The 25755-nt window shown below is 43.9% G+C and overlaps 1 long non-coding RNA gene across 8 annotated transcripts; it reads right to left on the reverse strand.

Moving 5' to 3' along the window:
- Positions 1–20003: 20003 nt before the first annotated feature.
- LOC123111004 (uncharacterized) lies at positions 20004–25247 on the reverse strand. Of its 8 annotated transcripts, none has more exons than XR_006454018.1 (4): positions 23397–25246; positions 22652–23292; positions 22083–22159; positions 20004–21886 (listed from the first exon to the last, which is right to left on the reverse strand). It is a non-coding gene; the product is annotated as an uncharacterized lncRNA (long non-coding RNA). The 8 variants fall into 8 exon arrangements; XR_006454014.1 differs by having other exon boundaries at positions 21992–22159; positions 23397–25245; XR_006454019.1 differs by having other exon boundaries at positions 20004–23292; positions 23397–24327; positions 24425–25247.
- Positions 25248–25755: the final 508 nt, after the last annotated feature.

Consider the following 25755-nt stretch of genomic DNA (forward strand, 5'->3'; position numbering starts at 1 on the left):
AACGCATTGACAACCTCGCCACCTACTTGTGACTCTCCAAGCAACGTACCAAGGACTACTTCGACAACAAGCTTGGCGCGCACAAGCAAGAGAATGATGCAAGGATGGACGAGATCCACGCCTTGTTGGTGAACCAGCCTCCTTTAACTTCTTCATACTCAAGACGGAGCCACTCAAGTCGACACTCCGACGACTCCTTCTCCGGCTCAAGTACACCATCATCAAACACTCTTCGACGAGCCGCGCGTCAAGACCATCATGCATCTCGCAACCCGCTACACGTCAAGCATTCACAAGAGCAAGTCGATGAGCAAGTCCCTCGTCCTCACTCAAACAAAGACGCTTTTGCTCAAGCTCAAGAACGACAACGACTACGGCACCAAGAGGAAGAACGAGCGCGTCTACACCAAGAGGAATAAGACGCCGAGGCTCAACGTCTTCAAAAACAACAACATGAAGCGCCAGCTCTTGGGGCGCAACGTGCCCTTCAAGAATCAAGTCGAGCCAAGTGCAATCGCGAACTGCGCAATCAAGAGGAAGCCCTTCGAGAAGAAATCCAAGAGAGGAACTACCAACCATGTGTGCAATGTCAAGTTTTTCAAGCTCCTCCACAAGCTCGTCAAGCTCAGCCTCAACCTCAAGTTCAACAAGAGCAAGTTGATCATGGACTCCCTCCACACCAAGAGCAACATGAGGATGATTACCCTGCACGTCAAGGGCATCATCATCACCATCGCCAACAACACAATGAAGAGCAACGCTATGGAAAGTTAAATTCACCATGCCCAAGTTCAATGAAAGCAATGACCCCGAAGAGTACCTTTCATGGGCATTGAAGGTCGACAAAATCTTTCGTTTGCACAACTATGAGGAAGAGAAGAAGATCGCTATGGCATCACTTGAGTTCCAAGATATGTGCTCATATGGTGGGAACAAGTCCTTGAGCTCCAACAAGCGAGAGGTGAACCTCCAATCACCACTTGGCCTCAAATGAAGGAAGTCATGCGAGCATGTTTTGTGCCCACCTACTACAACCGCGATCTCTTCAAGAAGCTACAACTCCTAAAGCAAGGAATAAAGAGTGTTGAAGAATACTACAAGGAAATGGAGATAGCCATGATTCGAGCCAATGTCAAGGAAGATGATGAGCAAACAATGGCACGATTCTTGAATGGACTCAATCATCCCATCAAGAAGATCGCCGACTTCCAACCCTACTCCAACCTCATAGAGCTCGTGCATCAAGCGACCAAGGCGGAACGACAAGTGCAAGATGACTTCAAGTACGCCAAGTACTCATCCAAGACCTACGGCTTCTCCAACAACCAAGCTTCAACACCTACTCCAACCGCTACTTCAACAAAGCCTTCTCCAAGCAATGACGAGAAGTCAAGTTACAATAAAACTTCGGCAAGTTCAAGTCGTCTTCCTCCTACTACAAGCAATTTCAAGCCGCGTGCTTCTTCATCTACGCCGACCGATGAGACCGTCAAGACAAGCTCCTTCAAGTGTTTCACTTGCGGCGGCCGAGGCCACAAGTCATATGAATGCACAAACGAGCGCACGATGATCCTCAACGATGATGGCACCTACGACTCCATGAGTGATGAGGAGATGGAAGATCTTGAGCAAGTGGCCATGCACCGGCGTGTGAACGAGGATGAAGATGATCAAGTCTTTTGTGATGAGGATTCGATCCCCGCTCTTGTTGTTTCCAAGGTCTTGACTCTTCAACATCAACAAGAAGAAGACTAACGATGCCACATCTTCCACACAAAGGCCGGCATCAATGGAAGGTCCGTCAAGGTCATCATCGATGGAGGTAGTTGCCACAACTTGGCAAGTGAAGAATCATGCTCCAAGGTTCACTTGGTAAAGAGGAAGCACCCGCACCCCTACAAGGTTCAATGGCTAAGTGACTCCGGCTCTATCCGAGTTGAGCATACGGTCCAAGTCTCCTTCAAAATTGGTGCATATGAGGACACTTTGGAGTGTGATGTGGTCCCAATGACCGTTTGCCACATCCTTCTTGGTCGACCATGGCAATTCGACCGTGGTGTCATCCACAACGGGTGCACCAATCACTATAGCTTCAAGATGAAAGGGAAGGAATATGTGCTACGACCTATGTCTCCTAGTCAAGTGATAGCCGACAAGCAAGCCACCCATCATGGAGAGAAGAGTGAGAAAGTGATCCACCAAAAAGTGAGTGAGAGCCACAAGCCAAACTTGAGCACCTCTTCGCCTAGAGAGAAAAACCTCATACTATTTGCCACAAAAAGTGAGATGAGAGAAGTGTGTGAGAACCCATCGAGTGTTATGCACTTTGTCCTTGTGTGCAAGGATGGAGAACCAAAAACTAACACCTCTCATGAGCTACCTTTAGTGTTTCAATCTCTTTTGCAGGAATTCCAAGATGTTTTCACCGATGAGCTACCTCCGGGTCTACCTCCTCTACGAGGCATTGAGCATCGAATCGACCTCATCCCCGGAGCGCCACTTCCAAACAAAGCTCCATACCGTGTCAACCCCGAAGAAACTAAGGAGATTCAACGGCAAGTACAACAACTCATCGACAACGGTCATGTACGTGAAAGTTTAAGCCCTTGTGTCGTTCCCGTTATACTTGTGCCTAAGCCAGATGGAAGTTTCCGCTTGTGTTCTGATTGTAGACCTATAAATGCTATTACCGTTCGCTATAGGCATCCCATTCCTCGCTTAGATGATATGCTTGATGAACTTAGCGGAGCCAACTTTTTCTCAAAAATTAATCTTAAAAGTGGCTATTATCAAATTAGCATACAAGAGGGTGATGAATGGAACACTACTTTCAAAACCAAATTTGGCTTATATGAGTGGTTAGTTATGCCTATGGGTTTATCGGAGGCTCCCGGTACTTTCGTGCGTCTTATGCATTATGTGCTTCGCCCTTATATTGGAGTCTTTGTGGTGGTTTACTTCGATGATATTCTTGTGTTTAGCAAAACCATGAAAGAGCATCTTAATCATGTTAGGGCTGTTCTGCAAACCCTTCGCAAGGAACTTCTTTATGCCAACATGAAAAAGTGCACATTTGGTGTTGACAAAGTGATTTTCTTGGGTTTTGTTGTATCTTCCAAGGGTGTCCATGTTGATGAATCTAAAATTGAAGAAATTAAAACTTGGCCCCAACCCACCAATTTTCAACAAGTGCGTAGTTTTCTTGGTCTTGCGGGTTTTTATCGTCGCTTTGTGAAAGACTTTAGCACTATTGCCGCTCCTTTGCATGCTTTGAGTTAGAAGAATGCTCCTTTTGTTTGGGGATCTTTGCAATCCACCGCTTTTGATGAGCTCAAGTCTTTGCTTACTCATGCTCCGATTCTTGCTTTGCCCAAGTTTGAGAAAACTTTTGAGGTTCATTGTGATGCAAGTGGTGCCGGAATTGGTGGAGTTTTGATGCAAGAAAAATGAGCCATTGCATATTTTAGTGAAAAACTCTCCGGTGCTCAACTTAACTACCCCATCTATGACAAAGAATTGTATGCTTTAGTGCGTGTGCTACATGTTTGGGAACATTATCTTGGACCTCATGAATTTGTCATACATACCGATCATGAAACGCTTAAGTACTTAAAAGGTCAAACTAAGTTGAACAAGCATCATGCCAAATGGAGTGAATTTATTGAATCTTTCCCCTATGTGATCAAGTACATTAAGGGTAAGGAAAATGTAGTTGTGGATGCACTTTCACGAATATGCACACTTGTCACTAAACTTGAGTTGAATGTTATTGGCTTTGAGCACATAAAAGACTTGTATGCTAATGATCCATCTTTTGCTAATCCTTATGCTAAATGTTTGACGCATACATCTTGGGAACAATATTACATCAAGGATGGTTATCTTTTGGGAGCTAACAAACTATGCATCCCCGAGTCTTCTCTTCGTTTGCTACTTTTGCAAGAGGCTCATGGAGGCGGACTCATGGGACATTTTCGACGTGACAAGACTTTCGCCACACTCTCCAAGAACTACTTTTGGCCCAAGATGTTCCGCGACGTATCACGCTTCACCACCCCGATGCTCTACATGTCACAAAGCTAATTCTAAAGCTCAATCCCATGGTCTTTACATGCCTCTTTCTATTCCTTATCAACCTTGGGAAGACATTAGCATGGATTTTGTACTTGGTTTGCCGAGAACTCAAAATTGAAAGGTTCGTGTTTGTTGTTGTGGACCGATTTTCTAAGATGGCACATTTCATTCCTTGCAACAAGATAGACGATGCTTCACACGTTGCAAATCACTTTTGTAGGGAAATCTTGTGCCTCCATGGAGTTCCAAGGACAATCATCTCCGACCGTGATGTCAAGTTCTTGAGTTACTTTTGGAAGACGCTATGTGCCAAACTCGAAATCAAGTTCTTGTTCTCATCCGCATACCATCCTCAAACCGACGGCCAAACGGAGGTGACGAACCGGACGCTCTCTACTCCACTTCGCGTGTTGATCAAGAAGAACATCAAGGAGTGGGAGGCATGTCTACCCATCACCGAGTAAGCCTACAACCGTGCAACACATTCGACTACCGGCAAGTCCCCCTTCGAGGTCGTCTACGGCTTCAACCTGTTGTCCCCATTGGACATTCTACCTCTTCCTCTACAAGAATGCACCAACATGGCTGCGAGTGCTCGAGCAAGCTACATCAAGAAGATGCATGAGGATACAAGGAACACCATCGAGCGCCAACTACAACGACTAGCGACCAAGCTCATCGTCAACAAGCAACCCATGATCTTCAACATAGGCGATCTCGTGTGGCTACACCTTCGCAAGGACCGCTTGCCCAACAAATGCAAGTCCAAACTTCTCCCTCGAGCCGATGGACCCTTAAAGGTGCTAGCACGCTACAACAACAACGCTTACAAGATCGACCTACCAAGCGACAAGTACAACATGAGCGACATCTTCAACGTCAAAGACCTCTCTCCTTACCATGGTGATGAAGATTTCGATCCGAGGTCGGATCTTTCCCAAGGGGGGGGAGATGATGCGGAGCATCCCACGATCATCCCCACGGACGCATCTAAATCCCCTACAACACCACTTGGACCTATGACTCGAGTACGTGCAAGAGCTCTTGAAACCGAGGTGACATCACTCCTCTCACAACTCCCTTTCGATTCACAGGAGACATGGTTACTACCTCAAACGGAAATGCTATGCGTACTCAGGTACCAAGGAGTTAACCATGGAGAAGCTAGGAAGCAAGGAGAACCGGAAGCAGAAGACATGCGTGAAGATGGAGAGGAAAAGCTCCAAGTCCCAGACTGGCCGGATGATCCGGACAGCGGCCCAGACAATCCATACAGGGCCCGGACGATCCGGACCCCGGTTCGGACGATCCGGCTAATGCGCACCGAAGGCACCCGAAGGACTCACCTGAAGCCGGATCATCCGGACGGCGCCCCGGATCATCCGGACCCTGCCTGGACATCTGAACCCCCAGCCGGACATCCGGACCTGCATCCCCACCAACCGCGCCGCCAGCTCATCCGGGCCACCACCCGGATCATCCGGACCAGCCCGGATCATCCGGTTCCACCCCCGGATCATCCGGCCAGCGCCTGCGCGTGTGTGCTGGGCTGAGCCCATGTACCCCTTCGCCCCCTAGCCTTTATATAGGACTCCTCCTCACTTCAAGACTTAGTATTGTCATAGCTCATTTTGAGATAGAGCACTGCTCATCCATACCGGATCTACTCCACGTGAGGGACCGTGCCTCCTCAGAGAAGATCCATTCGGATTCAAGGCCTCCATCCGGAGAAGACAATCAAGACCTCCTCACGGAGAAGAACGGTAACTCGTGTATCGTCCATTGTTGACTTTGTATCTCGTGTTACTCGTGCTTCGATGATCTAGACCTTGTGTGAACGATCTCTTGTCGATTGAGTGTTCCTCTCGTTCTTCCCCGTGATTTTCTCGTGTTTTTCCATGCGTTCTTCGTATTTCCCCCGTAGGATCCTCTCCAAACGTGAAATATCGGCCCCTAGGTTTCCGCCCTACATCAGGGGCTCTTCTAGCCAAAGCTCAAAGGAGAAACAAAGTAAGGAGAATAAAAAGCCCAAGTATAATATCCCTCGCGTTGCGGAAGTTCGACCGTGTGAATGGCCTTGTGATGGTTTCTTGAGAGCAGCCGGGATTCATGATGATTTTTATTCTTTGGCGAATGATGCGGGCCTCACCAACTTCCTCCATGACCATCTCGAACAGTATCTCTTACTCACCAATACTTTCGTGCAATTTTTTTACTTTCATCCTAAGAAATCACCTCCTTCAGTAGAGTTTCATGTATATGATGAGGCTAGGGAGATGTCACTATGTGAATTTTGTGCGGTTTGCAAGATACCCTTCGAGGGTAGCCTAGAGGAACCACATCGTAAATATGTGGATGGATTTATTGATATGATTACTGTAGGGGAAATGAGGAAGGTTTCCGATGCAAGAATTACTAGCATACACTTTGCTGTTCTATGTTACTTTGCAATGTTTCCTAGTAGATGCTTAATTGGTCGCGGGAACTGTGGGAACCTTAGTGTTCCTCATATTATTATTTTGATCCATACTTTATTTCGTGATAACACTGTTACTATGGGCGGTATTATTGCTCAACGATTAAGTCTGAACCGTACAAAGGGCCCCATCTTTGGAGGTATCTATGTTTCACGCCTTGCTAAACACTTCAGGATACCTATTAGGCATTATGAGAAAGAGGAAAAGCTGCTACCCCCTACTTTTCTAGATTATAAGGGTATGGTAGCACATGATTTTATTGTTAAAAATGATGTGAAGATGCTCAAGTATAATTTGAGATTTCATAAAACTCACAGTGAGACTATTATCTTGCCAGCACCCTCTTTGTTTGACTTATCTGCAGGCATGTACCTTGTCTTGCCGGAGGCTGTTTACGCATACCGGGGCCAGACATCAGCTCTAGAGCCTGAGCCGGAACCACCACTTGACCCTTATCATCCGTCCTTTCACCAGTGTGATCCGGAGGAGATCGCCAGCCAATTGCAGTCAGATGACACTCCTCAGTACACCGGAGAGAGTAGTTATGATCCATGGGCATAGACCAACTTAGGCCAAAATTCTAAGCTTGAGGGAGTACGTATTTCTCACCGACATTACATTCATGTTCATGCACTCATTCTATATGTCAGTGATCACACTTTTTCATTGTACTATCCATGCTAGTTTATTTTCCTTTTCTAGTTTTCTTCTTGTGTGTTTGAATAACCTTAAGAAAAACCAAAAAAATTAGTTGTAGCTTTTAGCTAGTTTACTTTCCATGTCTGTAGTAGTATTAATTAAAAGAAACCCCAAAAAGGTTTCTCGTTCTTCTTTTGCTTGTTGGGAGCTTTCCTGTGTAAATAGGTTTATTTGTTTTCTTTCGGGGTCGAGAGGAGAAGACCATAATGAAAATGTTGAGTGGCTCTTATATGCATTATTGTTGATTTAACCAAGAGCCCATATTACCTTGTCTTCTTCTTGAATGGAATGCTTGCAGATTCCAGCTTAGTCCAATGCACGTGAACTATTATTATTATCCACACCGTTCGGTCGTGCAAGTGAAAGGCAATAATGACCACATATGATGAAATGATTGAGATGAGAGAAGCTGGTATGAACTCGACCTCTCTTGTTTTTGTAAATATGATTAGTTCATCGTTCCTGATTCAGCCTATTATGAATAAACATGTTTGCAATGACAATTAGAGATTATATTTGCTTATGACATGGTTAATTAGCTAGGAGTTTATAATGGTTTACCTTGCGTGCCGACATGCTATTAAAATGCTTGTGATGTGGTATGATAGGGTGGTACCACCTTTGAATGATTCGAGTGACTTGACTTGGCACATGTTCATGCATGTAGTTGAAACACAATCAACATAGCCTTCACGATATTTTTGTTCATGGTGGATTATATCCTACTCATGCTTGCACTCAGTGTTGATTAATTTTAATGCATGTTCATGACTGTTGTTGTTCTCTAGTTGGTCGCTTCCCAGTCTCTTTCTAGCCTTCACCTATACTAAGAGGGAATACTTCTTGTGCATCCAAACTCCATAAACCCCAAAGTTATTCCATATGAGTCCACCATACCTTCCTATATGCGGTATTTACCAGCCGTTCCAAGTAAATTTGTATGTGCCAAACTCCAAACCTTCAAATGAAATTGTGTTTTGTATGCTCGAACAGCTCATGTATCAACTAGGGTTGTCTGTATCTTCCATGTTAGGCGGGTTATTCTTAAGAGGAGTGGACTCCGCTCCTCATTCACGAGAAAATGGCTGGTCACCGGGATGCCCAGTCCCATGCTCAAATCAAATCAAAAGAATTGCAAACAAAACTCCCCCAGGATAGTTGTTAGTTGGAGGCACCTGTTGTTTCGGGCAAGCCATGGATTGATGCTTGTTGGTGGTGGGGGAGTATAAACTGTACCATTCTGTTTGGGAACCGCCTATAACGTGTGTAGCATGGAAGATACCGGGATCTCTTGGTTGTTATGTTGACAGTGAAAGTATACCGCTCAAATTGTTATTTATCTCTATTTCAAAATTGAGCTCTGGCACCTCTACAAATCCCTGCTTCCCTCTGCGAAGGGCCTATCCATTTACTTTTATGTTGGGTCATCACCCTCTTATTGAAAAGCACCCGCCGGAGAGCACCGCTGTCATTTGCATGCATTACTATTAATTTATATTGGGTATGACTATGACTGGATCTCTTTTACCATGAATTACAATGTTTAGTCAGTCCTTGATCTTCAGAGGTGCTCTGCATTTATGTTTTGGGGTCTTAGAAAGGGCTACCAAGAACCATCTTGTTATATCATATTATGATTGTTTTGAGAAACTGTTGTCATCCGAGATTTATTATTATTGCTCACTAGTTGATTATGCCATTGATATGAGTAAACATGAGACCTAAGTGTTATTGTGAATGTGATTAGCTCATAATCTTTGCTGAAAACCTGAATGTGGGCTTTACATATTTGCAATAACAAGAGCAAACAGAGTTTGTAAAAGTATTTCTTTATCACTTTCACTTTGTCAACTGAATTGCTTGAGCACAGGCAAAGGTTTAAGCTTGGAGGAGTTGATACATCTCCGTCGTATGTACTTTTCCAAACACTATTGCCCTTGTTTTGGACTCTAACTTGCATGATTTGAATAGAACTAACCCGGACTGATGCTGTTTTCAGCAGAACTGCCATGGTGTTATTTTTGTGCAGAAATAAAAGTTCTCGGAATGTCCTAAAAATACACAGAGCAACTTTTTGGATTTAATAAAAAATATTGGCGAAAGAATAAACGTCAGGGCGCCCACAATCTGTCCACGAGGGTGGGGGCGCGCCCCCTACCTCGTGGGCCCCCTGAAGCTCCACCGACCTCAACTCCAACTCCATATATTCACGTTCGGAAAGAAAAAAATCAGAGAGAAAGAGTCATCGCGTTTTACGATACAGAGCCGCCTCCAAGCCCTAAACTCTCTCGAGAGGGCTGATCTGGAATCCGTTCGGGTCTCCGGAGAGGGGGATTCGTCGCCGTCGTCATCATCAACCATCCTCCATCACCAATTTCATGATGCTCACCACCGTGCGTGAGTAATTCCATCATAGGCTTGCTGGACGGTGATGGGTTGGATGAGATTTACCACGTAATCAAGTTAGGTTTTTTAGGGTTTGATCCATAGTATCCACTATGTTCTGAGATTGATGTTGCTATGACTTTGCTATGCTTAAGGCTTGTCACTAGGGACCGAGTGCCATGATTTCAGATCTGAACCTATTATATTTTCATGAATATATGTGAGTTCTTGATCCTATCTTGCAAGTCTATAGTCACCTATTATGTGTTATGATCCATTAACCCCAAAGTGATAATAGTCGGGATACTTACCGGTGATGACCGTAGTTTGAGGAGTTCATGTATTCACTAAGTGTTAATGCTTTGGTCTGGTACTCTACTAAAAGGAGACCTTAATATCCCTTAGTTTCCAATAGGACCCCGCTGCCACGGGAGGGTAGGACAAAAGATGTCATGCAAGTTCTTTTCCATAAGCACGTATGACTATATTTGGAATACATGCCTACATTACATTGATGAACTGGAACAAGTTCTGTGTCACCCTATGTTATAACTATTACATGAGGAATCGCATCCGACATAATTATCCATCACTGATCCAATGCCTACGAGGTTTTCACATATTGCTCTTTGCTTAGTTACTTTACCATTGCCACTGTTCCAATTACTACAAAACTGCTACTGTTACTTTTGCTACTGTTACCGTTACTTCCATACTACTTTGCTACTAAATACTTTGCTGCAGATACTAAGTTATCCAGGTGTGGTTGAATTGACAACTCAACTGCTAATACTTGCGAATATTCTTTGGCTCCCTTGTGCCGAATCAATAAATTTGGGTTGAATACTCTACCCTCGAAAACTATTGTGATCCCCTATACTTGTGGGTTATCAGCGGGCACGCCTCCCGAGGCCGGCCCCTTCCCCAAGACGAGGCCAAGCCCCCCCCCCCCCTTTATATAGTGTGCTGCCCCGCCACCTCTCCTCCACTTCACCGCCGCCGCTGCCGCCCGCAATAGCAGCAGTTGCCGCCGCCACTCGCCGCAGCCGCCGCCGCTTGCGCCGCCACCGCCTTGCCGCGCCGCCCCGCGCCGCCGCCCCGTCTCGTCGTCGCCCCGCCACCGATGCCCCGTCGCCGGAGCCGCCGGATTCCGTCGCCGCCGCCGTTAACCCCGTCGCCGTCGTTGACATGTAAAAACTGACCCTGGTTGTTTTCGGTTTATTCGGTTCGGTAGATCTAGATTGGTTTTTTAGGTTTTATTATTTAACGAACGTCCGTTCGTTCGCTCTAAAGAATGCTTTTCGCCGGTTAAGTTCAGCTAGCGAACGTTCGCGCCGTAGGATTTTTCTTTTTAGTTTATTTTCGGCCAGGGACCTATCCACGAATAGTTTTATCGCGATTTAGCCCATGATCTTTAAACTATTATAACTTTTTACTCGTTTATCCAAATTAGATGAAACCAGCGCCTAAATCTTCGTATCGTTCTGTTATTTCCAGTTAACCAACTTAAACATGATTTCGGTATTGTAAAAATTAAGTTTTAGTCCAGATTAGTAAATGATCTTGTTTCGTTCGTATTTTGAGTTTCGTTGCTTCGTTTGAGATGAATCTTTTTGCAAATCGTAGCTAATCACATGTACCTACTGTTATGATCTAATTCGCATGAGAATATTGCTGTTAGGTTTAACTTTCGTTAGTTTAACCCATTTGCTTGTTTCGTGTTCGATTTGGATCTTTTCTTGGTTTTTCTCGTGTTTCGTTTGAGTGGTTGCTTCTGTATGCTATTGTTTGTCTGTGCTAGATTACCCAGAGTGCGAAGCTTGTTACTATGAATCTATAGAGTTTGCAGATCATCAGCAAGGCAAGTTACACTTTGATCATACTCTTTTATACTCAGCTTTTACTATGCATTAGTTCTGCCCTCAAATATTTGCATGAGTAGGATTGGGTACATGTGGTTTTGGTTGTAGTGCTTGAGGTACGAACCTAATACCTTTTGAACACCCCGGGAATATACATTATGCTTATTTATTGCTTAGCCATGATCGTAGACGGGGTTTGGATCGTAATTCACACATGGAAGTTTGAGAGTTATTTAATCATGGATAACATTAAGGTGGCAAATTTAACATACATCTGGGTGGATTGGTTGAGGCACCTGGGGAACCCAGAGTTGCTTGTTTTTGGACATCCCGGAGTACCTCTGTGATTATCCTATGGAATGCCACCCAGACTCAAGGGGATCATAAGATTATTCATGCTAGAAACTTCCATGTGCAGCCACAAGCCATTTTGGGCTCTGGCATGGTTGAGTAAGTTGCGTCAGCTCTTGAAGAGGTGGACTAGCAGATGTAGGGGAAAGTAGGTGTACCGGTCCACCGAAGTAGAGAGTTAATGCTTTAGAAAGACTATGTCTCAGTCATCGATCATGGATGCGGTCGAGTCTTGTGGGGCAAAGTGCGCAAACCTCTACAGAGTGTATAAATTAATCATGGTTAGTCGTGTCCCCGATTATGGACATCTTGAGTATCTACTACTTAATCTATTGATGTGATCTCATCACGTTACTTTAATTAACTTTGAATTGGGTTAATGATGATACTTTTTAATTGGGATTTGAGTTGGGGTTACCTTCTCAAATATTGGGCAACTTGGGAGTAGTTAAATAAATTTATTCCTTTGTTGTAGGGAAAAACTAGCTTTATGCAAAATCATAAACTTACAGCCTCCACCAACCAAATATTGCATGTAGATATAGTTCATGCATTTCATTGCTTTACAGTGTAACTCTGACAGCATATTCAATGTGATGACCTACATGCCTGCGACGTCTCATGTTGCAGACTACTCAGACGACGAATATGGTGCGACAGGTCGTTGTTTTGCACTTAGCTATGCCATTGGAGTTGATGGACTCATTTACCTTCAAAGCTTCCGCAGTTATTTAGTTTAGATGGCCTTCAGCCATGATATTTTTTTTGTAATCATACTCTTTATGAGAACTCGATGTAATAAGTGTGTGATTGAAACTCTGTTATAATTCCTCGAGTACTCTGCGTGTCAGCATTACCGATCCTAGGATGACACTAATGCACAGAGACTTGACCGTCTGAGGTCTGGTCGCTAAAAGATGGTATCAGAGCACACACTGACTGTAGGACACGATCACTAGAATGAGCCACGGGATTTCTCTTCTCTAATCATTTCTAATTATCCTCTATTTCTACTCTATAGATGGCGGATCCCAAGTTCACTCAGCCGGATGACGACACCCCTTTTGGGAAGCACTTGAAGGAAGTCACTAAGTATTTGAACATCGGACTACCAAGCTTCACGGGACTTTCTCTACATCTGTACTGGAAGAGGAGCGTTGGAAGATCAAAGTCTGGGTACCTGGGAGGACATTTGCGCCAACAACGGAGCCTATTGATTTCTACCAGGATGCACCAAGCTGGAGTATAGGAAAGAGCATGGCAGTGCATATCACTTTTGGACGCACATGTGAGGTGTATCACAAGGAGCTGGAGAATACCATTTACTAGATATGTGGCCACCGAGATGACAAATGGGAGATGATTCGTACCAGGAGGGATGGATCAATTGCAGCCTACATTCAAGACATGGGAGATCATATTCATTGACAGGAGAATCAACAAATTATCCACATGAAGAAGATCAAGAAACTGGTTAAGAGAAACAACGAGCTAGAAGAGGAACTCAAGTCTACACGCAATGGATATGAGGAAGAGATTGCCGTACTACTGGAGAAGCATGAAGACCTGAAGAGGAAGATGGGAATATCAGTGGAGAATATCAAACGAGCAACGGAGATCCGTTCGGAGGACTACATCATCCTGGATGACACCGACATGGATAGCGATGCAAATGATGACAGCGATGACGACTACATTGATGAAGCTAGAGCAGATATCATGGAGTCTTCCTCTGATGAAAATTTCTAGATGACCACCATTGTAATTAGTAGTATTTCCCTCCAAGTAGTTAGCAACGGTCGATTTTGTAATCATAGGTTAGACTGCTTTGTGTGATCTTGTGTGCTTGATTAAAGTAAAATTGATTGTGCTTGTCTCATGAGCATTATGGGTAGTGAATCTCTCTTAGACCTCATTCTATTCTGTTTTCTCACTCCTTTAAACCCATCAATGCCTCCGAGACGTGACAATGGATTTGCCTTCCCACCGGAGCTCACTCAGTTGATCCAGCAGCTGAAAGCCTTGATGCAGATATTAGTTCAGAATCAGAACCAAGGCAACAACAACAACAACAACAACAACAACAACAATAACCCACCACCACCACCCCATGTTGATCACCTAGCCCGTTTTCTAAGGTTGAATCCGCCGGTGTTCTCTAGTAGCACTGAGCCGATTGTTGCAGATGATTGGCTCCGCAAGATTGGAAGAGAGATGACCACTGCAGGATGCACAAATGCGGAGAGAGTGTGTTTTGTCACACATCAGCTTGATGGACCCGCAGCATCATGGTGGGAGAATATCACAGCCACTTACCCCATTGACACTGTTACGTGGGATCAATTTCAGCAGGCTTTCCGCACTGCCCATGTTTCAGCAGGAGCTATGAGCATGAAGAAGCGCGAGTTTCGCAACCTGCACCAAGGAGGACGTATAGTGGGCCAGTATGTGGATGATTTTAGCAAATTAGCACGGTATGCCCCTGATGATGTAGCTACAGATGCCTAAGCAGGAGAAGTTTTTGGAGGGACTAAACGATGAGTTGAGCATGCAGTTGATGGTGGCAACATTCAACAACTACCAGGAGTTGGTAGACAGGGCTCTCATGATTGAAGGCAAGCAGCAACAGATTGATCTTCGCAAGAGGAAGTATGAATAGGGGAGGTACACCTCAGGAGCTCAGTAGAAGCCCTGCTATTCCCCGTACTCGGGAGGACATAACCATAACCATGGAGGCCATAACCATGGAGGACACACGCACAATGGAGCAAGTTCGCACAACCACAGTGGCCCCAAGAATGGCAATGGGAATGGAGGAAGCAGCAGCCAGAACCGTTCCAACCCTACAACACCAGCCAAGAGGGATCTGAGCCACATTACGTGTTTCAAGTGCCAAAAGACTGGACATTATGCCAATGAATTTCCTGAAGCGAAGAATGGAAATGGCAATGGAGGTTCTGCCAAGAAGCCCAACCCCTTCACCAAAGGTCAGGTGAACCACGTCAGCGTGGAGGAGATTGAGGATCAACCCGACGCAGTTGTCAGTAAGTTTTTGATTAATGCATTTACCGCACTTGTTCTTTTCGATACTAGTGCATCGCATTCATACATATCAAGGGGATTTGTGGATAAGTATAGCCTGCCAACCGTAGCCCTTAAGTCACCTATGTTAGTAAGTTCCCCAGGAGCGGAGTATATGGCTAGTAGGGGATGTTACCAGTTGCCACTAACCATAGGTAGACATGTTTTTCCCACCGACCTAATTGTTCTAGAGTCATAAGGATTGGATGTGATACTGGGAGTGGATTGGCTATCCAAGTTTGAAGGAAACATCGACCACGCCAGTAAATCAATTCTTCTCACCACCCCAGAAGGAAAAAGGATCAAGTATGTATCCCGGCATGCACCGAGGAGGACTCAAGTGAATTCCTTATCAGGAGTTGTACAAGAGGAAGTACCAGTGGTGAAGGATTACCCCAACGTATTTCCGGAGGAGTTACCAGACATGCCACTGGATAGAGACATTGAGTTTTTGGTTGAGCTATTGCCAGGCACCGGACCAATATCAAAGAGACCATATCAGATGCCCGCACAAGATCTGGGGGAAATTAAGAAGCAGATAAAGGAGTTACTGGAGAAAGGTTACATTCGACCAAGTTCATCACCTTGGGGATCCCTAGTGCTCCTAGTGGAAAAGAAGGATGGATCTTTAAGATGGTTGTTGATTATCGTGCGCTGAATGAGGTGACGATCAAGAACAAATACCCACTGCCGATGATCAATGATTTGTTTGACCAGTTGCAAGGAGCTAAAGTTTTCTCTAAGATCGATCTTCGATCAGGTTATCACCAATTGAACATCCGAGAGCAGGATATACCTAAGAAAACTTTTACCACAAGGTACGAGCTATATGAGTATACCGTTATGTCATTTGGTCTGACTAACGCGCCTGCCTATTTCATGAAAATGACGAACAAAGTGTTTATGGAGTTTTTGGATAAGTTCGTCGTGGTGTTCATTGATGATATATTGGTCTACTCAAAGAACGAAGAGGAGCATAAGGAGCATTTGTGTTTGGTTCTTGAGAAGCTCAGAGAACATCAGTTGTATGCCAAGTTCAGCAAATGTGAGTTTTGGCTAAAGGAAGTTGGATTTCTCAGACACGTTATATCCGGAGAAGGAATAGCACTAGACCCTACCAAGGTTGCTTCTGTTACTAAATGGGTGGAACCGACATCAGTTGGAGAGATCAGAAGTTTTCTTGGACTCGCAGGTTACTATCGGAGGTTCATTGAGAATTTCTCCAGGATTGCAAAGCCCATGACGGAGTTATTGAAGAAGGACACCAACTTTAAATGGACTGAGGATTGTGAAGCCAGTTTTCAGGAGTTGAAGAAACGTTTGGTTACAGCCCTAGTGCGGATTCTCCCAGACCAACGTAAGGATTACCAAGTATATTGCGACGCTTCATGACGAGGACTTGGAGCTATACTTATGCAGGAAGGAAGAGTTATTTCATATGCCTCACGACAGCTTAAACCTCACGAGCTGAATTATGCTACACATGATTTCGAGTTAGCAGTCGTAGTGCATGCGCTGAAGACATGAGTCACTTTCTCATCGGAAACCATTATGAGGTATACATGGATCATAAGAGTTTAAAATACATCTTCACGCAGAAGTAATTGAACCTCGGGCAAAGGAGATGGTTGGAGCTCATCAAGGATTATGATATGAAATTGCACTATCACCCCGGAAAGGCCAATGTCGTAGCAGATGCGTTGAGCCGCAAGAGTTATGTTAACACGCTCATAACCGGAGGATTTCCTAAGGAGTTAGCAGATGGTCTTCGAGAGCTATGTTTGGAGATAGTTCTGAGAGGTTATGTCGCAGCATTGGAAATTTAGTCTACTCTTTTGGGTAAGATCAGGGAAGCCTAGAAGACTGACAAGGAGATTGCCGAGATAAAGGAAAGGATGAGTAAAGGAAAGGCTAAAGGATTTCGTGAGGATGAGCATGACACTTTATGGTTTGAGGATCGCTTATATGTGCCTAATGACCCCGGGATCAGGAAGATGATTTTGTAGGAGGCCCATGATTCGCCGTATTCGATTCACCCAGGAAACACTAAGATGTATCTGGATTTGAAGGAAGGTTTCTGGTGGATAGGAATGAAGAAGGATATAGCCGAGTATGCATCAGTATGTGATGTATGTCAAAGAGTTAAGGAAGAGCATCAGAAGCCAGCCGGATTGCTACAGCCATTGCCGATACCCGAATGGAAGTGGGATAAGCTTGGCATGGATTTTATCACTGGATTACCCAGGACTCGTTCAGGCTACGACTCTATGTGGTTTGTAGTCGATTGTCTGACGAAAGTAGCTCCTTTCATCCCGGTGAAGACCACCTATACGAGTGCTAAGTTGGCAAAGATATACATGACCAGGATCGTATGTCTGCAAGGAGTTCCGAGGACCATTGTATCAGATAGAGCAACCCAGTTTACTTCAAAGTTTTGGAATCAGTTGCATGAATCTTTGGGTACCAGGCTAGAGTTCAGTACAACCTTTCATCCACAGACAGATGAACAAACCGAGAGAGTCAATCAAATTCTGGAGGACATGTTGAGAGCTTGTGCGCTAGATTATCGATCTAGTTGGGATGACAATTTTCCATATGCAGAGTTCTCTTATAACAACAGTTATCAAGCCAGTTTGAAGATAGCCCCTTTCGAAGCTTTATACAGAAGGAGGTGCAGGACACCGTTATCGTGGGATGAAGTTGGAGATCGCAGTTGTTCAGACCGGATTTAATCAAAGACTCTGAAGAGAAGGTTAAGTTGTTTTGCGACAGACTCAAGGTAGCCCAGTCCAGGAAGAAGAGTTATGCAGATACTAAACACAAGGAGATAGTTTACGAAGTCGGAGATAGAGCATATCTTCGTCTATCCCCGCTTCAAGGAGTTAAGCATTTTGGAGTCAAGGGAAAGCTAGCACCATGTTTTGTGGGACCATACCGAGTATTGGAACGCATGGGAGAAGTTGCATACAAGCTGGAATTGCCAAAAGGATTGTCAGGAGTTCATGACGTGTTTCACGTTTCCCAGTTGAAGAAGTGCCACGCAGAGATGGCCGATACTCCTCTGAGGGATACAGTGCCACTGGAAGCAATTCAACTAGAGTGTGATTTGACCTATGTAGATAAGCCAGTCAAGATTCTCGAGTTTTACAGTCGAGTTACTCGCAGCAAGGTTATCAAGTTTTGCAAAGTTAAGTGGAGCCACCATACCGAGGAGGAAGTTGTCGGTGTCAAAACTGGCGGATCTCGGGTAGGGGATCCCAAACTGTGCGTCTAAGGCTAATGTTAACAAGAGACGGGGAACACAATGTTTACACAGATTCGGGCCCTCTCTATAGAGGTAATACCCTACTTCCTGCCTAATTGATCTTGATGATATGAGTATTAGAAGAGTTGATTTACCACGAGATCGTAGAGGCTAAACCCTAGAAGCTAGCCTATGGTTATGATTGTTGTTGTCCTACGGACTAAACCCTCCGGTTTATATAGACACCGGAGGGGCTAGGGTTACAATAGAGGCGGTTACAAAGAAGGAAATCTACATATCCAAATTGCCAAGCTTGCCTTCCACGCAAAGGAGAGTCCCATCCGGACATGAGACGAAGTCTTCAGTCTTGTATCTTCATAGTCCAACTGTCCGGCATAAGCATATAGTCCGGCTGTCCGAGGACCCACTAATCCAGAACTCCCTCAGTAGCCCCTGAACTAGGCTTCAATGACGATGAGTCCGGCTAGCAGATTGTCTTCGGCATTGCAAGGCAGGTTCCTTCTCCGAATACTCCAAAGAAGATCTTGAACACAAGAATCGTGTCCGACTCTGTAAAACAAATTCCACATATCACCGCAAAGAGCACAATATTCCACGAATCTAATCTGCTGACAACCTTTCCATAGCGTGACATCACGCCATGGCCCCGTATTTATTTAAACCGTTTTTCTCAACCTGCTACTGCACATCTTGCGAGGCGGTTTCATAGGCACGTCTTATCGATGCAGAGATCGTGTCCCCGTATCATGGGATACTCATCAGGGTGTGGGTAACCCAACCACACCATCAACACGGTGCTTGAGGAATAAGCGAGTTCCCAGGGCAAGTGGGGAGGCGCATGGTTTCTACCGCCTTTATAAAGAGACTAGTTGACCCGTTGCGCCAAATGGCGCACAGACCTGCTGAAGACTTGTTGTAGATGAAAATAGCTTCATGCTGCAAGAACCTTCAACTAAATCTGCTATTTTTTAAATATGTTTATTACGTTGTTAAATAATAGTATGGGAAAAGAAAAACTTTGCATAATATGCATATGTTCAGTTTGAAAATATGGGCACTATGATGAGAGAGTAAAGTTGGCATGGTTGTATTTTTTTTAGCAAGTTTGGAAACATGGTTATCATGATGAAAAACCTGGCCATGCATATTTTTCCTTAAAAAAAGAGGAAAAAAGATAAGAAACCTAAGAAAAAAACATGTCTTTGTTGTGCATATACGGAGATATAGGGATCAAAAGGTATTAGGATAGCCCATATGTTATTTAGCTCAACCCACATAGAGCGATGCATGTGGCCCGTGAGTAGGGGGCGGAGCCAGCGAAGACTGTCTATCCCCTTCCTTTCTTTCTCAGTTCATCATCTAGGTAACAAAATGGCACAGAGACCCACTGAATCCATGTTCAACATGAAAAGAATGTTTTAGTTGTTTTAGTAGCGGGCAAGCATATATGATAACAAATTTAACCCCCTTTAATAAAAAAATATTGACTTGTCATCTACAATGAGATATACCTACACATTTTAATTTGATAGTAGTCCCATTTCAAGACCATGTCATGTTGAAAAAATATGTATTTTTCAGTAATCTCCCGTTGCGCCAAATTGTGAACAGACCCACACCATACGTGCTTTGAAAATATTCCATTTATCAGTATTGAGCAAGCACATATGGTTACTATTCTAACCACTATATAAACAAAATGAACAAGGGCTTGTATAAGGGTACCCAAAGTTAAAAGGAAAAAAATGTTGTATGTGTTGTTTTTCTGTTGATTTGGGTCTTGGAACATCTGAATAGGCAAGCACAGTATTTCAAGTAAGAAAATGTGAAACATTGCTTATAACTTGCCTCATATACATGATAGTTTTAGGTCATACAAGCAGTGGGGAAAAGAAAAGCAGTCTATATGTGATGAAGCAAGCCTAAGTCAAATAGGTAATGCCCATACAACCAAATTCATTACAATGGATGGATTTCGGTCCTAAAACTGAAAAGTAAATATGCATAACAGAAGTGAATCGTAGAACATGGTTTATACACAACACAATAGTCTTCCTGTGAGTACAGCTTCTACCACACATCGCCTGTAAACAAAAGAAAAGATAACAATACCATACTCAAGTTGACCAGTGCAAAGCTCGCTATAAAATAGAAACTTCAAAAACCATATCAGGTAATATGTTGATAGGATTTAGAAAACAATGTCCGGAAAACAAAAATATTTCTCAGTATATAGTAGGAAATCATGCATGCAGCAATCATGTACATAGGTGTTCTCATCAATGAACTAACATCAAGCAGAAAAACTAAAAGGCGCCATTCTAGGAAAGTCTGTATATTCTACATGCATCGACCACCACAAAACTGAAACGGAAAGCAATATTATTAATCAACAAAAAACAAAAATATTTTTTTCAGAATCCATGAGAACGAATGGAGTGGAAACAGAAAATATTTATAAATCTTTGAAGGATACGAAAGAACTGCAATATTATAGGCTAACGGAATTGATCTTTTCCAGAGAAGATCTTTGCTAGAAGGAAAAAAACAGGTTTAACCTTGGAAGAGGATTATATTTGTTTATGGTGCAATGTAGCTTGCTAGCATTATGCAATGCAATAAAGGAGAAACTACTCTATTAACGGCAAATTATACAGTGATAGGTGGTGTTGAAAACAAAACTGATATAAAATGTACATGCCAATGTATCTTAATCATAGCAAACAACAAACATCCAACAATGAGAAAATGCATACCACATACCAACAGCCAACAATAAGCACATGCATCACCCGTTGTAGCAAAAACAGACTCATCCCGTTGGAGAGAAGCATGGTGGAGAAAATCAAAATCCGCCAGAATCAAAAAGAAATCAAGCACGCATTACACATAAAACATTTACCCTAAGTTCATGCATTAGAAAAATGAGCGAGGGCACCACATTTTCTAAAACTATAGTTTAAAGTTAGCAATCTGAACATATACACATATCCTAGGTGCGAAGAGTATCTTAACCACGGCTCTGGTTTTAGCTGAAAGTTGCTTTTTTAGATATAGCAGTACATAAAAACACAATGAACATCTGAATAAGAATTTATTCTTCTGAAATTAATATGGCATGGGACTGCTATGGACAATGATGGAACATTTATGGTGACATAGTTTTCAGAAATCTTTTTCATTGTCATAGTGGATCTTAGGAAAATGGACTTTCAATCAACTTCATAGTGGATCTTAGGGAAAATTTTCCTATGCCACTAATTAAAAATCCTATTATACAACACCGACAAGTGCGACCATGTTTTCATCAAAACAATATTACCAATTCTTTTGGTTGCAATGAAACACCGAAACCTGGCTCGAGTACATTTGAACAATAACATTGTCGGCTATTTACATACCTGTAAAATTACATACTCATATATCAAGCTTTCAAAGTATAAGTATTTTTCAGGTCTGGACAGATTCAAGCGAGTGAAAGAATATTATCCTTTTTAGTTTAAATTAAATAGCTTAATCTTCTATCAGATTTACATGGGCCTTAGGGTATAGAACAGACTTACAGTTGGATAGTAATTCGTGAAAACAGAGTAACCAGTGATAATCAAATCCATTACTGCATCAAAGGTACTTTTTTCACGAGATCATGCCATAAAGGCATTCCAGATTTGCAGAAGAAAGGTAGGAAACTCCTACAAAGCATCAAGCAAAACACCCAGATTCAGAGCAGTTGGGAACGAATAAATTCAGAAATAGATAATTAGTAAACATTGAGATTGCACGTGTTCTATTGCTACCTGCCTTCTCTTGTTAAGTAACTCATTCAAAGACAGATAGTAGCTCAATGATTAGTAGGTGGTGGTGTTCTAGATGCTCGTCCCTTCTCACCTTGGGCTCTCTGAATAAGTGATTATGTATTACCAAATCCAATGATTGCTAGCTCCATGAAGATCACACCTGTACCACTGCAAGCAAGAAGGTCAGCTGTTAGATCTATTTGTCCATACAAGATAGGAGTAGGAATACATGCATATCCTGCTATATGTCATTCAAAATTTCATTTTTCGAATATGCTAGCCTGCTAATTGCATTGGGACAAATTTGTAGAAGAAGCTAATCAGGGCATCTCCAATGCAAGAGTGTTTGTTCGGCGCTTAGGCAATAAAAAATAATAATAACGGAAGTAGCATCGATCTACCAGCCTACTTAAGTGAGTTTCATAGTGGAGTGTTCCTTGCAGTTGAGGAGCACACCACGGATTCTTGGTCATTCAAATAAAGAGCTTTTTCTCACTTACTCTATTATAATGTGATGGCTAGATCACGCACTAAGTGTGTTGAAAAGAGAAGTTATTTTGCAGTCAAAATAAAAAAACACGAGTAATCCAAACCAAACCAAGAGCACATTCTAAGTATGTGTATGTAACGATACAGAGGCGTTATTAATTCAGAAGTAACCTGAATAAGTTGTTGCATATTTCTTCTAAGGGACAATTGTTTACATATTTCTTCTATATCCATTGCTCTCTGCTGTCACGATTAGAATGGCGAACAAAATAATTCGTAGGCATTGATATTAGTGACTTTCTTGTTGGTAGACATAAAATGAAATCCAAAGAGAGCATAACGGTAATGTTATAGCATATATCTGTACTGTAAGTAACAAAAGAGTAGTCTCTTTCAAAATAATTCGTAGGCATTGATATTAGTGACTTTCTTGTTGGTAGACATAAAATGAAATCCAAAGAGAGCATAACGGTAATGTTATAGCATATATCTGTACTGTAAGTAACAAAAGAGTAGTCTCTTTCCTTTTTTCAACATAACACAGTCTTGATCCCCATTGTCTTGGCTGAATCGAGAGATGGATGAGGAGGAGGACGATGGCGCGAGGAGAGAAGAGGAGGACCAACCGGTGACCATCTGGTTCAAGTTAGCCATAGAAGCAAAGAAACTTTCTGGCAACTTTATTATAAGCCAATTACTCATCAATATTGCCTGAAAACAGTAATAGTAATACTCGTAAGGACTGATCAAAATAAACAAATTACCAGATTGACTATCATTCTGCAATACAGGTGGTGTCAACCCAAAAGGTCCTGCACCATGGCCATGTAGAATATATGTAAGACGTCGCAATTTCACATGGATGGCTATATGAAAATACACATGTCTTTGGTTGGTGAGTGCATGAAAGACTTACTGCAACACGAGGCAGAGCACCAGCAATTTGAGATTGCTGGTACTTCAATATTGTCCAGTCAAATACATAGTCAAACTGAAAACCTGCAAGGCATTATTCTGATGAACCTTACGGCTATAACCTTTAAAGCATTTTGGATGTTGGTACTTCAATAATACACAGAATGCAACAGGTTTCGATCAAGTATAGACGAGGGAAGTTAATATCTCGTAGATTTAAGTATGAAGAGGAAAATAATACTTCCTAATCCTCTTCAAGAATGAAAACAAAATCAAACCTTCATGGATAAAGAGGTCACGTAACAGTCGCTTAAGGTAGGAATAATCAGGCTTGTCATCAGTGGAATAAAGTTAGAAGTTATTGTACGCCTTTTTTATGTGTCCATCATAGTTCAATGCATCACAATAGTTTTCATTTGCTATCATATTTAGTTTTTATTAACCATTGTGGATTGTATCATGTTGCATGTAGTACACCATAGACTCCGAAGCACAACAATGAAATGTGTGATTAACCATAGAGGATGATAATAATAATAAAAGAGACACATTAGCTAAAACAATAAATACAGACATCACATAATCGTTGTATTTATCAGTGGCAAACAAGGAGAACTATTCAAGGAAATAAACCAACCAAATCAGTGGCGTGGAAGGCTAAAGATAACATGGTGAAGAAAAAACATGGAAGCAAGATGGGATGACATCTAAGTCAGCATCCAAATGCACCCACACCCACAAAATTCATGCATACTAACTTACCAAGCTAGGAAAGCAATAAGGCCTACAGGGCACATAATATATGGAATACCAAGGAAATCAGTAGGACAAACTTGGCTTTGGCAACGTCTGAATTTACACCCATTTACAATGTTACTGAATGAATTTTGTAAATCCCACAAAAAGGGCTTTGGTGACGTCTGAATCTACACCTACAGAGCACATGGAGGTTTCAGGTTCAAGCCAGGGGGTAGAAGTGCAATACCAGGTGATGACGGGAGAGTGAGAGATGGTGGGGGGCTCACATACACTCCTGCAGCCGTGAAGACACCTTAAGGATGGTGCTAGGGTCTGCCGCGGCCCAGACACGAAGGACGGTGTCAAGCCGAGCCGACTACCTGGCTGGCATCTGCTCCTCTCTGTTTCAGCCCCTCCTCCGGGCTTCTCGAGACGAGGTCTCTCCTCCTCACGTGTCTTCCTCGCAGCCTGAGCAGATGAGAATCTCGAGCAGCAAGGGACGGAGGATGAACTGGGGAGACAGTGGAGAAGGTTGGCGCGAAAGGAAACTGGCGACCTGCACGGACAGAGTCGGTGGACGGAGGAGCATAGTAGTCGATCGCGGGCGAGGCAAAGACGAGCGCGTCGGCCGACAGGCGGCATGCGCTGTCCTCCTGGCGAAGGAAGAGCGGCACGAACTCCTCCACGGAGGGGTTCAGCTTCTTGAACAGCTCCTCCAGCTTCCTCACGTCACTCTTGTACTCCCTGACCTCGTCCTTCCTAGCCTTGGCCGCCGCCGCCCCGCCCGTGGCCAACCTCGTCCTCCCTGGCCTTGGCCGCCGCCACCCCGCCCGCAGCCGCCGCATCGGCCCTCTCCGCGCCCGCCCCGGCCGCCGCCGGCACGGCGTCGGCGCGGATCGGGCCCTCGTCCGCCATGGAGGTCGGATGGAGCAGGGGCAAAGACCACGGTATCGTAGGAAAGGGACCTAGGGTTTGTGGCGGCTGAGGGAGAGAGATCGAGGAGGGAGGGAGGGCTGCGGAGTGCGGGCGATTTGACTGGGCCGAGGGGCTTTCGACGGCAAGGTTACCCACGCCCCCGCAAATGGCGCGACGTGCACGCGGCTTGCGGGGAGAGGGCGCACTCGCACCTCGAAATGGCTTACCCAGCCAATAGGCACAGAATAAGAGCTCATCGGTCATTGGCCATGCAAACTTACCACACGGTCAAAACCAACAGCGAAAACAGCAAGCATCTAACGGTCGAAACAAAGTCGAAGACTAGTCTGACCACGATCAAACGGCCATCAAAGGAAGCGATCGGGGGAGCCTTCTTCATGCGAGTTGGCTAGCCTCATTATTGTTTTAAATAAGGATTCCCCTTTTTCACCCACGCCTTCTTCTTCCTCTGCTCATCCATTCTCGAGCTCCAACGCCCAAGCATTCACCTTCTCCGCAAACAAAGGCACTCCGAAAATGTCCGGATCGGGAGCAGGAGGCAAGTGGATGGCCTCTACCGTTCGGGAGAAGGACATCAAGAAACTTCGGCAGGCCGGGTATCTGGCCAAGAAAATCAGCCACCGCCTCCCGGCGGTGGGACTGATCGTCCCTACTCCGGAACCCCACGAGAGGGTTGTATTCCTTCC

The sequence above is a fragment of the Triticum aestivum genome, chromosome 5B (assembly GCF_018294505.1).
Source record: "Triticum aestivum cultivar Chinese Spring chromosome 5B, IWGSC CS RefSeq v2.1, whole genome shotgun sequence".
Lineage (NCBI taxonomy): Eukaryota > Viridiplantae > Streptophyta > Magnoliopsida > Poales > Poaceae > Triticum > Triticum aestivum.